The 12,698-nt window shown below is 42.0% G+C and overlaps 1 protein-coding gene across 2 annotated transcripts in view; it reads right to left on the minus strand.

The window, feature by feature from the left end:
- The window catches only part of nebl (nebulette), a 308,612-nt gene that overhangs the window by 274,412 nt on the left and 21,502 nt on the right, over window positions 1-12,698 (minus strand). The gene's annotated exons all lie outside the window — the stretch shown is intronic.

Genomic DNA, 12,698 nt, shown 5'->3' on the forward strand with positions numbered 1-12,698 from the left:
CTACTTTTTTAAAGTGTTGCATGTTTCAGTCATAGAGTCATACAAGAAACAAACAGGCCCTTCAGCCCAACTGATCCAAGTTGACCAAGGTGCCCCCTCTAAGCTAGTCCCGCTTACCTGAATTTGGCCCAAAACCCTATCCTACCTGTCCAAATGTCTTTTCAATATTGTTAATGGACCTGCCTCAACAACTTCTTCTGGCAGCTCATTCCATATACCCACCACTCTGTGTGAAAAGGTTGCTCCTCAGGTTCCTATTAAATCTTTCTTCTCTCACTTAAACGTATATCCTCTGGTGCTTGATTCCCCGACCCTGGAAATAATATCCTGTGCATTCACCCATCTATTCCTCTCATGATTTTATACACCTCTGCAAGATCATATATCAGCCATTTCAAGGAATAAAGTCCTAGCCTGCCCAACGGCTCCATGTAGCTCAAACCGTCGAGTCCTGGCAACATCCTCGTAAACCTTCTCTGCACTTTTTTTAGCTTAATAAATTTTTTCCGATAGCAGGGTGTCCAAAATTAACACAGAAATTAACACAGAAGTGCACCCTCACCAACATCTTATACAACTGTAAGATAGCGTCCCAAACACAACTCCCTGATTGTGCCAAAAGTCTTCTTCACCGCCAATCAACCTTTGATGTCACTTTCAGGGAACTATGTATTTGTACTCTTAGATCTGTCTGCTCTACAACACTCCCCAGGGCCCCACCATTCACAGTGAAGTTCCTGTTCTGGTTTGACTTCTCAAAATGCAAAAATACTCACACTTACCTGCATTAGCCTTTTCACAACCACTTAGCCAGCTGATCAAAATTATTTTGTAATTCATAATAATCATCTTAACTCTCTATGATACCACTCATTTTCTTGTCATTGAAAAATTAATAATCATGACTTGCACATTCTTATCCAAATCATTGGTAAAATGACAATGGGCCCAGCAATGGGCGCAGCTCCAATCCCTGAGGCAACTGAAAGGGCTTGAGTCATAAAAGCAACCTTCTACCACCTACAAGGAAGTCAATCAGGTATCCTGTTCACTAGCTCTCGCTGGATCCCATGTGATCTAATGTTTCTGAGCAGCCTACCATGCAGAACCTTATCAAAGGCCTTGCCTTGTGCATATAGACTGTCAAAAACCCTCCAATCAAAAAATTCAAGAAGATTTGTCAAACATGACCTTCCAGGCACAAATCCATGTTGACTGTTCCTAATCAGACCCCGAAATAAATGCTAACATGGCATTTGCCCTCCTGGCGACCGAATCTACGTGCAAATTATTTTTTTAATGAATCCTGCCACAGCACTCCCAAGCCCCTTTGCAACTCCGATTTCTGAATTCTCTCCCCATTTAGAAGATAGTCTACGCCTCTATTCCTACTACCAAAATGCATGATTCTACATTTTGCTATGCTGTATTCCACCTGCCATTTCTTTGCCCACTCTCCCAACCTGTCCAAGTCCTTCAGCAAAGTCTCTGTTTTCTCTACACTACCTGGCCTATCTTCGTATAATCATCTGCAAACTTGGCCACAAAGCCTTCAATTCCCTCATCCAAATCATTGATATCCAATGTGAAGAGTAGCAGCCCCAGCACCACCCCCTGCAGATCACCATTAGTCACTGGCAGTCAACAAGAAAAAGCCCCCTTTAATGACACTCTGTGCCTCTTGCCATCCAGCCAAACTGCTATCCATGCTAGTACCTTCTTGCTAATACCATGGGCTCTCATCTTCTTTAGCAGCTTTATCAAAAGCCTTCAGGAAATCTCGGTAAACAACATCCACTAACTCTCCTTTGTCTATCCTGCTATATACTTCCTCAAAGAATTCCAACAGGTTCGTCAGGCAAGATCTCCCCTTCACAAACCCATGCTGACTTCAGCATATTTTATTATGAGCTTCTAAGTACTCAGAAACCTCATCCTTTATAATGGACTCTAAAATCTTAACAACCACTGACGTCAGGGTATAGTTTCCACTTTTCTGTTTCATCCCCTTCTTGAACATATCAGAAATAAAATATCAGAAAAGACTGTTTAATTCATCAACACCTTTTAAAGAACAAATGTTGGGCCCCCTCACGTAACATCAAATCATTTCGGAAATGGTAGGCAGTAAAAAAAATCTGAGTATCTCACAATTGGCAGCACATAGTTGCAACCTCATTAACACGCTCTTAAAGGCACAGCACCGTTAGCACTCGTCCAGATACGAGAGAACGTTATTAGTATTTTCAGTGTACCAGACCAGCGATTACTGAGGTTGGAAACATGCTTCCAACTTAGGCGAAAGGTAATTGCAGGAAAGAATTACTGTACATGAGCAGACCCTCCCGACGTATATATTGGCCACAACAGGAGATTGGCAGTGAAGGAACTGCTGAGAACAATATTTTGCAATGCAGGTGAAAAAACGATTTTGCTAGATTGGTAAAATTAAGTTCTCGCAACTTCAGACTTCTTCATTCCATCCATAGCTCTTGCCTTCACAGCCATTCGAACCCTGCCAACACCTTCCCTTAAAACACGCTCTTCCACACATAAACAAGCAACAACTTTCTCCTGATTATCTCCCTTTCCTTTGCCTTTCTATCTATCGTCCCTGCCTCCCTCTTTCCCTTCTCTCATTTTCATTATTCCTCTCAATGCCTTGTTCTTTTGAGAGAGGCAGAGGCAAACATTTCTGCTTTTGTCCTCTTTTCCCTCCTTCCTGAAAAAAAAATGTCACTGTACCTTGGTACATGTGAAAATAAAGAATCATTGAACCATTGATTTCTCCTCTCCATGTCTCTCTCCTGCCCACAATGGCAGTGATCCACTGCCTTATTTGTTCTTGGATTGCTGCTTTAAGTTCTCAGGATTTGACTCCCACACAAAGCATTAACAATTCTAACACAGGAGGTTGATCTGGGATAGAGACCAAAAATTGGTCGCAACACATGAGGGGAAGGATGGGATGCAGCAACTGCTAGAAGATCAGAGAGCTGGGGAAACCTCCCCCTCATGTCTCCTGGGGAAGTAACCAGTGCCTTCTTCCTGAGGAAAAATGGGCAGGAGCAATGAACTTGAAGCAGTGAACAGCAATAACTGGAAAATATCAGCAGATGGCTGGAAGGATCCTGAAGTGAAGGGGAATGGGTGTCCTTTCAAATATGAGAGTGAGCCAGACACATGGGTAAACTTCGATCTGAGATTTTATGAGGTCACAGATTTCAACAGTAATTATCATGTGGAAGTGCAGCCCCTTGTGCTCTTCCATTGGTTCCCCAAAAATCTTGCCTGAATAAATCCTTTGACAACAATCTCTTCTGGACCTCCTGTGACTTGTTCTCTGGGGATGCCCATGGTTCCTGTGATGTTTCTGTTGCAGATTCATGTCATCAACCAAGAGAATCTGGTCTGGACAAAAGACAATTGAGTGATTTAAGACAAAGGAAGGCTTAAATCTTCAGTAGGTGCAATGTACAGGGTAAGCTGTCAGTGTGCACGTTAAGACCAAAATGGTGGTTCTTTATGATTGTCTCTTTAAATGATGTTTTCTTCTGAATTCTTGAGGGGTTGGACAGGCTAGATGCAGGAAGATTATTCCCGATGTTGGGGAAGTCCAGAACAAGGGGTCACAGTTTAAGGATAACGGGGAAGTCTTTTAGGACCAAGATGAGAAAATCATTTTTTACACAGAGAATGGTGAATCTGTGGAATTCTCTGCCACAGAAGGCAGTTGAGGCCAGTTCATTGGCTATATTTAAGGGAGTTAGATGTGGCCTTGTGGCTAAAGGGATCAGGGGGCATGGAGAGAAGGCAGGTACAGGATACTGAGTTGGATGATCAGCCATGATCATATTGAATGGCGGTGCAGGCTCGAAGGGCCGAATGGCCTACTCCTGCACCTATTTTCTATGTTTCTATGTTTCTATGAATGATCAGCATGAATTAAAGCTAGCTCATAGTGAATAAAAGAATCACTATCGTTCTTCAATGTGACTCCAGTATTCCGCATGTCCAGACTGCATCTGCAGTCTCTTTTGTCTGATCTTCCTTGGAGTAGAAAGTGGTGAGAAGTTTTCTGATAGAGGCATTTAAAATTAGGAAGGGACAGATGGGGCGGATAGAAATGTTCTTCCCTAGCGGCAGTGAGAGCATAGGATTAAGGCGCAAGGTGAGGTTCAGAAACAATCTGAGGGGGAATTTCCCCCCCCCCCATCCTCACAGCGGGAGGTTGGATTCTGTAATGAGCTGCCTTGAGAACTGGTGGAGGCAGATACTCTTGTGACATTTGAGAAGCTACAGACCAAACACGTGTGGGTGATTTTTGGAGATAGGTACAAATGTGCCGTGGTGGCCCTTAAGGCCTGTTTTTGTGCTGCACACCGCCTATCATCCAATATGTCACGTATAAAGACATCAGCAGGTATGTGTAATACTTCTCCCTTCAAATTTACCACACCACAATCTTCTTTCGACAGTTTTGTTTTAAATCAGTTATAAACCAATAGGCAGTGACATAAACCTGAGAAACTGAGCACTAATTTGTTTCTATTGCTGAGGATTAAAATGCCATAAAGAACAGAAATACACAATGAATCTGCAAAAGGTGCCCCATTCCACATTTTTCTATCCCACTGACTGATATTACACCATCTGGAGCTGCAGTGGTAACCCAGAACTTCACCCTCACACATTTGGCATCAAAATGCTTCTGCTGCAAGCCAAATAACCTGTGCTGCCAAGCTGTTCTTTGCTCACAAAAACAGACTGCAATGTGATCCTATCATCACGGAATATCTTCAGTGAATTAAAACATGATGCAACAATAATGGAACAACCGTTCACATTTCCAGTTTACAGATTCCACCTCAACCTTGCACATCAATAATCTATTTGTGTGGTTTGCTCTCTGACCTCACTATCCTAGTATGGAGGTTGGCTGCATGTGGTAAATAACATAGAGGCAGGATAACTGGTCTGATAACCTGCTTTACATCATTTTCTGGTGTTAAAACTGCCTCGGTTGTTTTAAGGTTGTTTGTGAAAGTCACATTAATGGCAAAAACTCCCAGTGTTAGGTTTCCGGAATAGCATTGTCAGGTTTCCCTACCGACCATCACGCTGAATCTCACTGTACCGATTTTAGCTTGTTATTTCCAATTGACATACTGAGAGTTCTTACGAGAACACTCCTTGCAAAAGATTGTAGACATAGAGAAGCTATTGGAGAGGACCGTGGGCATTGGATTTTCTCACATTTGTAAGCGAATGTGCTAATTAAGGAGTGTGGTTTAATGCAGGGCCGGTCATGTCTTTACGAACAAGACTGCATTTTTTGGGGAGGTGCTAAAAGTTATTGGTGAGGGTCGGGCAGTGGATACTGTCTACATGGACTTTTGCAAGGCATTTAAAGGGTCCATTACGGTCGGCTGGTCCATACGTTTGGGATGCATTGGCAGTGACTTGGCAGTTTGCATTCAGAATTGCCTAACCCATAGCAGACAGACATTAATGGTAGAAGGATGTCATTCTGGCTGGAGGTCTGTGACCAATGGTGTTCTGCAAGAATAGATGTTGGGACTTTTCATTTGTGATATACATGATTGATTTTGATGAAAATCAAGATGGGATTGTATAAGTTTGCAGACACACCAAAATTGGAGTTGCAGACAGTAAAGGTGGCCGTGAAAGAATGCAACAGGAGCATGGATCAGTTACAGATAAGGGTGGAGAAATGGCAGATGGAGTTTAATCTAGACAAGTGTGAGATGGTTGCACATTGGGATGTCAAATTTAAGAGTAAGTACACTTTTATAGGAAAGGGCTTTAACAGCATGATGTACAGACTAACGTTTTAGTCAAGGCATTCAGTAGAAGAGTCAGAAGTCATAGAACTTTGGAGAAAACTGACAGGTGACATTTCAGGTTGGAAACCCTTCTTCAGTCTGAGATTTGACGGTGGAGAGTTAGCAGCTTCAAATTTTTGAGTATTATCATCTTGGATGACTTGTCGTAAACCCATAGATTACGAGATGTAAAATATAGATGTATTCATGAAGAAGTCGTTTTAGCACCTCTAAATTTTTAGAGGTTTAAAGAGATTGGGCATGTCACCAAATACTCTAACAAACTTTGGCAAATGGACTTTAGAACTGGGAGGATAATTCCAACACACTGGGACACAAAAGACTGCAGAGAGTAGTGTGATCACCCCAGTCCATCTGGGGCACAGTCGTCCCCACCATAACCATATAACCATATAACCATATAACAATTACAGCACGGAAACAGGCCATCTCGGCCCTACAAGTCCGCGCCGAACAATTTTTTTCCCTTAGTCCCACCTGCCTGCACTCATACCATAACCCTCCATTCCCTTCTCATCCATATGCCTATCCAATTTATTCTTAAATGATACCAACGAACCTGCCGCCACCACTTCCACTGGAAGCTCATTCCACACCGCTACCACTCTCTGAGAGTGGTAGAAAGCATCTACAGGAGACACTGCCTCAAGAGAGGAGCATCATTGACCAAGAAGCCTCACCTTCTGGTTAAGGCCCTCTTCTTGAAGCTACCATTAGCCAGGCGATAGAGAAGCCTAAACATAGAAAAACATAGAAAATAGGTGCAGGAGTAGGCCATTCGGCCCTACGAGCCTGCACCGCCATTCAATATGATCATGGCTGATCATAAAGTGCCACACGACCACATTCAGGAACAACTACTTTCCGACAACTCTCAGGTTCTTCAACTCAACCACACAACCCTTATCCTAACTTGGCAACGGATCTTGCACTATCATGGATTTGTTTATTCTAATTGTGTTTTGTACTGATGTCCTGGGTTTTTTTGCACAATCGTTTTTTTTCTTTTTAGTCTTGCAGAATTTGTGTGTTGTTTATGTTTTCATGTGTTGTCTGAGTCCATGCTACTACAAATAAAATGTTAATTGGACCTGTACTTTACTGCACTTGGGCATATGACAATAAACTCAACTTGACGAATGCAATTCATTTCAGTGCCTTCACCTGCCTACTTCTATGAGTGGAATAAAAAGTGCATTAAGTCTCCTCTCCCAAAGAATGGGGTCTGGTGACCTTCTAATGTCATTGTAAGCAGGTGATTTTCAAGGATTAATAGAAGAGAAGATAATAATGAGGAATAAAAATAGGAAGTGGAAGTTTTGGCCATTTCTGCCAGTCAGTTTTTCTTATAGACTGGACTGCTGGGTATGTCCCAGAACCTCACCATTCACAACACATTTCAGTGACAAACTAGCTTGATGTGCTAATAACTGCTGCCATTAACTCATTTGGACAAACCCTCACAGTATTTTCTTTATAACTCATTCCTCCCTCACCTTCTCTCGTAATTAGTCTCTCTCTTTTACCCAGTTCTGACAAATGAGTCTGGACCTGAAATATGAACTATTTCCCTTTCCACAGATGCGGCATGAATGCTGAGTATTTCCAGTATTTTGTATTTGTTTCAGATTTCCTGTACCTGCAGAGTTTTTTTATTTTCTTAAAATAAGAGTGACTAACCCTTCCCGACACATCAGGAGTAAAGCATTCAAGGCACACATTTGATGTAGAATTTATGGTCATAGCAATGACAAGGAATACAGGTTGGGTGTTGGCTCCTGAAACAGTGTGCTTTCAATGGAAGCATGGTTAGTAAAACCAGATTGTTCTGTGGGTAAATAAGTAATGTTATTTTTATGACCAGTAAGGTTGGAAATCTCATTTTAAGGCAAATGTTACAGCCTGCACGACAGTTCATTTAATTTGAAGAAGATTTATGCTGGACATAAAACTTCTAAAGAAAATGAAAATCTTGCCAAAAAAAATTAGAGAATCTCCCTGAGGGTTGCCAAGGTCCCCAGAAATGTACACAAAATTCCTCTAGCCAGAATAGCCCTATTCTCAATTTTTGGAGTTATCTAAACAAATGTTTAGGCCTAGACTTTATAATAAAATTGAGGCGGATTTCATCCTTGGGTCTTTCCATGCGGTATTTGATTCTCCTTTTCAAATGCATTGAATAATACTATTAACCAAAACTATTGTGCCAGAACGGAAAAATCCTACAGCCTAGTTAACACGTTATCACAGACAGATGAGATTTAAATCTCCAGGTATACTTAACGCCAGATTTCTAACCACTCCATGCGATAGCAAAGTCACATAACATTAGTAATAAAATAATCCATTCTGAATTTATTTTGGACCAAGTTGATTCTATTAGTCGATTCTGAAGAAGGGTCTCGACCTGAAACGTCACCCATTCCTTCTCTCCAGCGATGCTGCCTGTCCCACTGAGTTAATCCAGCATTTTGTGTCTATCTTCTGTTAGTTGAATGGGTTTTTTTTTCTTGCAGTTCATCACATTTCTGTGATGCAGAGAAGTGACCCATTTCCAGTAGCTGTTCATTCTTTCTTGAAAGTATTTATGAGCGGGTAATGCAATTTAAAATCCATCAGATTAATGCAGTTCAGGCTGAGGGAAAATAATTGTTTATCTTCAGTTAGCACCCTCTCTAAGCACTGTCTCCAGGTGCAATTAATATTAGGTCTCTGTAATCCTTACAGTTTCAAACAAAATCTGAGCAAAGACCGAAGACTGGAACATGGCAGGTTGGAAGATGACGCGCTATTCAGCTTCACTGGAACACTGGAGGCTAAAAAGGGCCTGATCTTTCTGTCTTCCACCACCTGCACTATTCTCACAAAGCTCTATACAATTTCAAGGAACACCACTTCACCTTCCAACTTAACACATCCTTCAGGACTCAAAATTTGAATTGAGCAACTTTAGGCAAGCTGCCATTTCTCACATCTGCAGCAATCTCCCCCTTTCAAATTTAGTTCATTTTCTTCTATATACAAATACTCCAGCCATAATTGCACACCATCTTGAAGTTGTTATATGTCCTTCAATCTCTCCTGGACTCACTCCGTCACGAACATTTCCTTGTTCTCTCTACACCTCATGCCTTTCTCTGCAATCAGCTTTATCTCCACTGTAACTTTTCCTGATCTCAACTCGAAACATAGAAGCATAGAAAATAGGTGCTGGAGTAGGCCATTCGGCCCTTCGAGCCTGCACCGCCATTCAATATGATCATGGCTGATCATCCAACTCAGTATCCTGTACCTGCCTTCTCTCCATACCCCCTGATCCCCTTAGCCATAAGGGCCACATCTAACTCCCTCTTAAATATAGCCAATGAACTGGCCTCAACTACCTTCTGTGGCAGAGAATTCCAGAGATTCACCACTCTCTGTGTGAAAAATGTTTTTCTCATCGCGGTCCTAAAAGACTTCCCCCTTATCCTTAAACTGTGACCCCTTGTCCTGGACTTCCCCAACATCGGGAACAATCTTCCTGCATCTAGCCTGTCCAACCCCTTAAGAATTTTGTAAGTAAGCATTAAATTGAAGCATTAAATGTTTCTCTCTGCACATATTCTGCCAGAACTGCTGAGTATTGATAGTATTTTTTTTAGTGGGGAGTTTTTCAAACTACCAGAATCCACAGTATTTTGTTTTTCAATTGCTATTTAATTCACTGGCACTTGAGTTTCCAACATGAGGAAGTTCTATATTTCTCTGCAACTGAATTTCCAATTGACTCTTTAACCTTGCTCACCTTCACTGATTCTGTTTCCCTTCTTGTTTTTCATAAGGCATTGACAATAATTTACTTCCACTTTTGTTCCTCTTTTCTTAGCGATTGTCTTACTAAAATCCCACCTTTCACTTTCCCAGTCCATCGGTGATCACAAGTGTCAGTTTCCTTGAACCACTGTTCCTGTCACATCCTAACCCCCCATGTTTATTCTCTCACAATGCTGGCCTAATCCACAGTTCCACTTCATCCTTTTCCACTGCTTTTAAAGAAGACATTTTACCTTCCTTTCATATGAAAATAGAAACATAAGTAGCCGACTTGACTCCTCACCATTCATTATGATCACAATTGCTCTGCACAAGGCCTTATCTCCTATTCTGTGCTAATTCCCCAAGGCACTCAATTCCATGAACTTCTGTCATTTCATCCACGGCCCCTTGGGCAGACGGTGGCGCAGCGGTAGAGTTGCTGCATTACCAGCGCTTGAGCGCCGGAGAGCCGGGTTCGATCCCGACTACGGGTGCAGTCTGTACGGAATTTGTACATTCTCCCTGTGACCATATCGGTTTACTCCGAGATCTTCGGTTTCCTCCCATACTCCAAAGATGTACAGGTTTGTAGGTTAATTGGCTTGGCATAATTGTATATTGTCCCTAGTGTGTGTAGCATAGGGTTAAAGTGCTGGGATCGCTGGTCAGTGCGGACTCGCTGGGCCGAGGGACATATTTCCGCGCTGTATCTCTAAACTAAACTCTTCAATTACTCACAATTTTCTAGCCACCATAACCTTTGCAGCAGAAAGTTCCAGAGATGCATTACCCCCTGCAGAAGTTCCTAGACACCTCAGTTTTAAATGGTTGCCCCTTAATCTTGTAACTGTGCCCCCACTTTTGGGGTTCTCCCACTGGTGGATACTTCTCAACCTCAACCCTGTCATGTTCCATGTTTCAATAAGATCATTCCTCTTTCTTCTGAATTTCAAAGAACATGGGTCTAATTATTTTAGCTACTCCTACAAAAAAAACGCTGTGGTCCCTAGCGGAAAACAAATCACAAACCAGCTCAATTTAAAACACTCTGCTGGATTTTTCTCTGGGGTGGAAGATTGCAACCTTCACGTGGTCCGTCCTGTCTCGACTAATGCAATCAACTCGACGTGCACAACCGGAAGATCAAATAGAACAAGATGTCCAACAACTTTAGGTCACATAAAAGAAGAAGATTTTTCTCTGCCTTAATTTTGCTCTGACCCCATCTCGCCCTCGGCATTAAATCTTAGAGATTGCAGATGCTGGAATCTTGAACTGAAAAAAACTGTTGGAGGAACTCAGCAGATCAGGTAGCATCTGTGGTGGGAAATGGACAGACACAATTTGGGTTGGGACCTTTCTTAAATCTAAATCTTCTGATTTTCCCCTCTCTTGTCCTGAACAATCAGTCTTCAACAAGACGCGTTGTTTCAATGAGATCAAAGCCTGGCATGATGTTGAGCTTTTCTTCCACTATCTTAACCTTTCTGCCCATTTCTTTGGCCTTTATCACAGTTTTTTCCTTACTATTTGTCCAATTATCAGACTCCCAAATCTGACTATCTACAATTGTTTGAACCAAGAGATGCATCAATTATTAGGATTTCTGAATGATGTTTAGTGTTCATGGAAGTGAAGAGGCAAATAGTAGAAGTACTCTGAAAATGTCCCGACTGTAATCTAATGACTCTTCGCCATTACATTGAAATCTCACTTTACACTCAGGATCATTACCAGAAATGAGAATACTGACAGAATTAGCATTAACAAGGGATCATAGTAGCATTATAGACGGAGAAAGGGATTACTGACAGTACTGTTATGCCAGAAACCTATGTACAAGGTGCTTGGCTCAGACCTCTGCCTCCCCTGCTGTTGTGCCAGCAACCTGGCATGCATCCAGCATTGGATTATTACATGGCTGAGTGCAGAGAGGTTTAGTGGGCTGTGTTGCCATTCAGCACCGAGATGTGGTGTTCACAGTTGCACCCTGGCCGGGACAGTGAGGCTGGACATTGCTGAGAACTGACAGCACCCGCTCTATGTATTGACAGACACGCAGATTCAATGGTAGTCTCTTGCCAATTCCTGTTGGATGCTGTCTCACCTTCTCTTGGTTAGTTACACAGCTGTTCCCAACCTGGATATTTCTCCACAGTAACAATTTGAACTGAGAGGGAACGACAGCAAATTCTATCACATCTAACGAGAAGTAGAGAACGACCGTCAGATCCAGTTGGTCAGCAGCACATGAAGCAGGTCCTTCCAGTCCCAGTCACCCCCACACTCACTGAACCGAAATAGGTGCTGTCCTGAACCCCACCTCAAAATGCCAAATAGCCACATTACTCACTCCAGTCAGCCCAACATTGGCCATCACCAGCAGGTTTTTCACACTGAGCAGTAGGGTGATTCATTGTTTCTGTAGCAGTAGGATTAAGGAGGGCGAGGGTTCAAATCAGATTCCCGGCACAGTGACGCCCTACCCAATGTCCATTTAGAAACACAAAGGAGTGCATAACAGCTGTTTTCAAACTGGAGGACCATGAGCAACAAGATGAAGCAGCAATCTGTGGGGTAGAGCCGAATGGGGTCCCAGTCTATGAATTAAATAACTTGTACATTTTTGGATATTCAGAAAAATCAGTTTCTTCGCCTTAAAAGAAAGAAGTTGATATTGATCTATTTTAACTCAAAGTAGAATCGTAATATTTTACAAAATACAAAAGATAATGTCAATAACAAAAAGCAATCATATAATCCTGATTGTTGGTGGCATTACTCTAAACTCCATTTGGTTTCCATCTGCTGCTGTTAAGTCACACAGACATTTTGTGCATCTACGCAGTGTACAAATAGAAGTATTTCATTATTTATTTTCTCTCCAGATTTTAAGGCTCATCTATTGTTTAATGATCTACTACTCAATTAACTAAAATTTGCATTTTTAGCATCTCAGGTTACCAAATTTCGCCAACAAACCTGGACTTACTAAAAGAAACAAGAGCACTCCATGGCAACCATAGGCAACAA

The sequence above is a fragment of the Amblyraja radiata genome, chromosome 2 (assembly GCF_010909765.2).
Source record: "Amblyraja radiata isolate CabotCenter1 chromosome 2, sAmbRad1.1.pri, whole genome shotgun sequence".
In the NCBI taxonomy this organism is placed as follows: Eukaryota; Metazoa; Chordata; class Chondrichthyes; order Rajiformes; family Rajidae; genus Amblyraja; species Amblyraja radiata.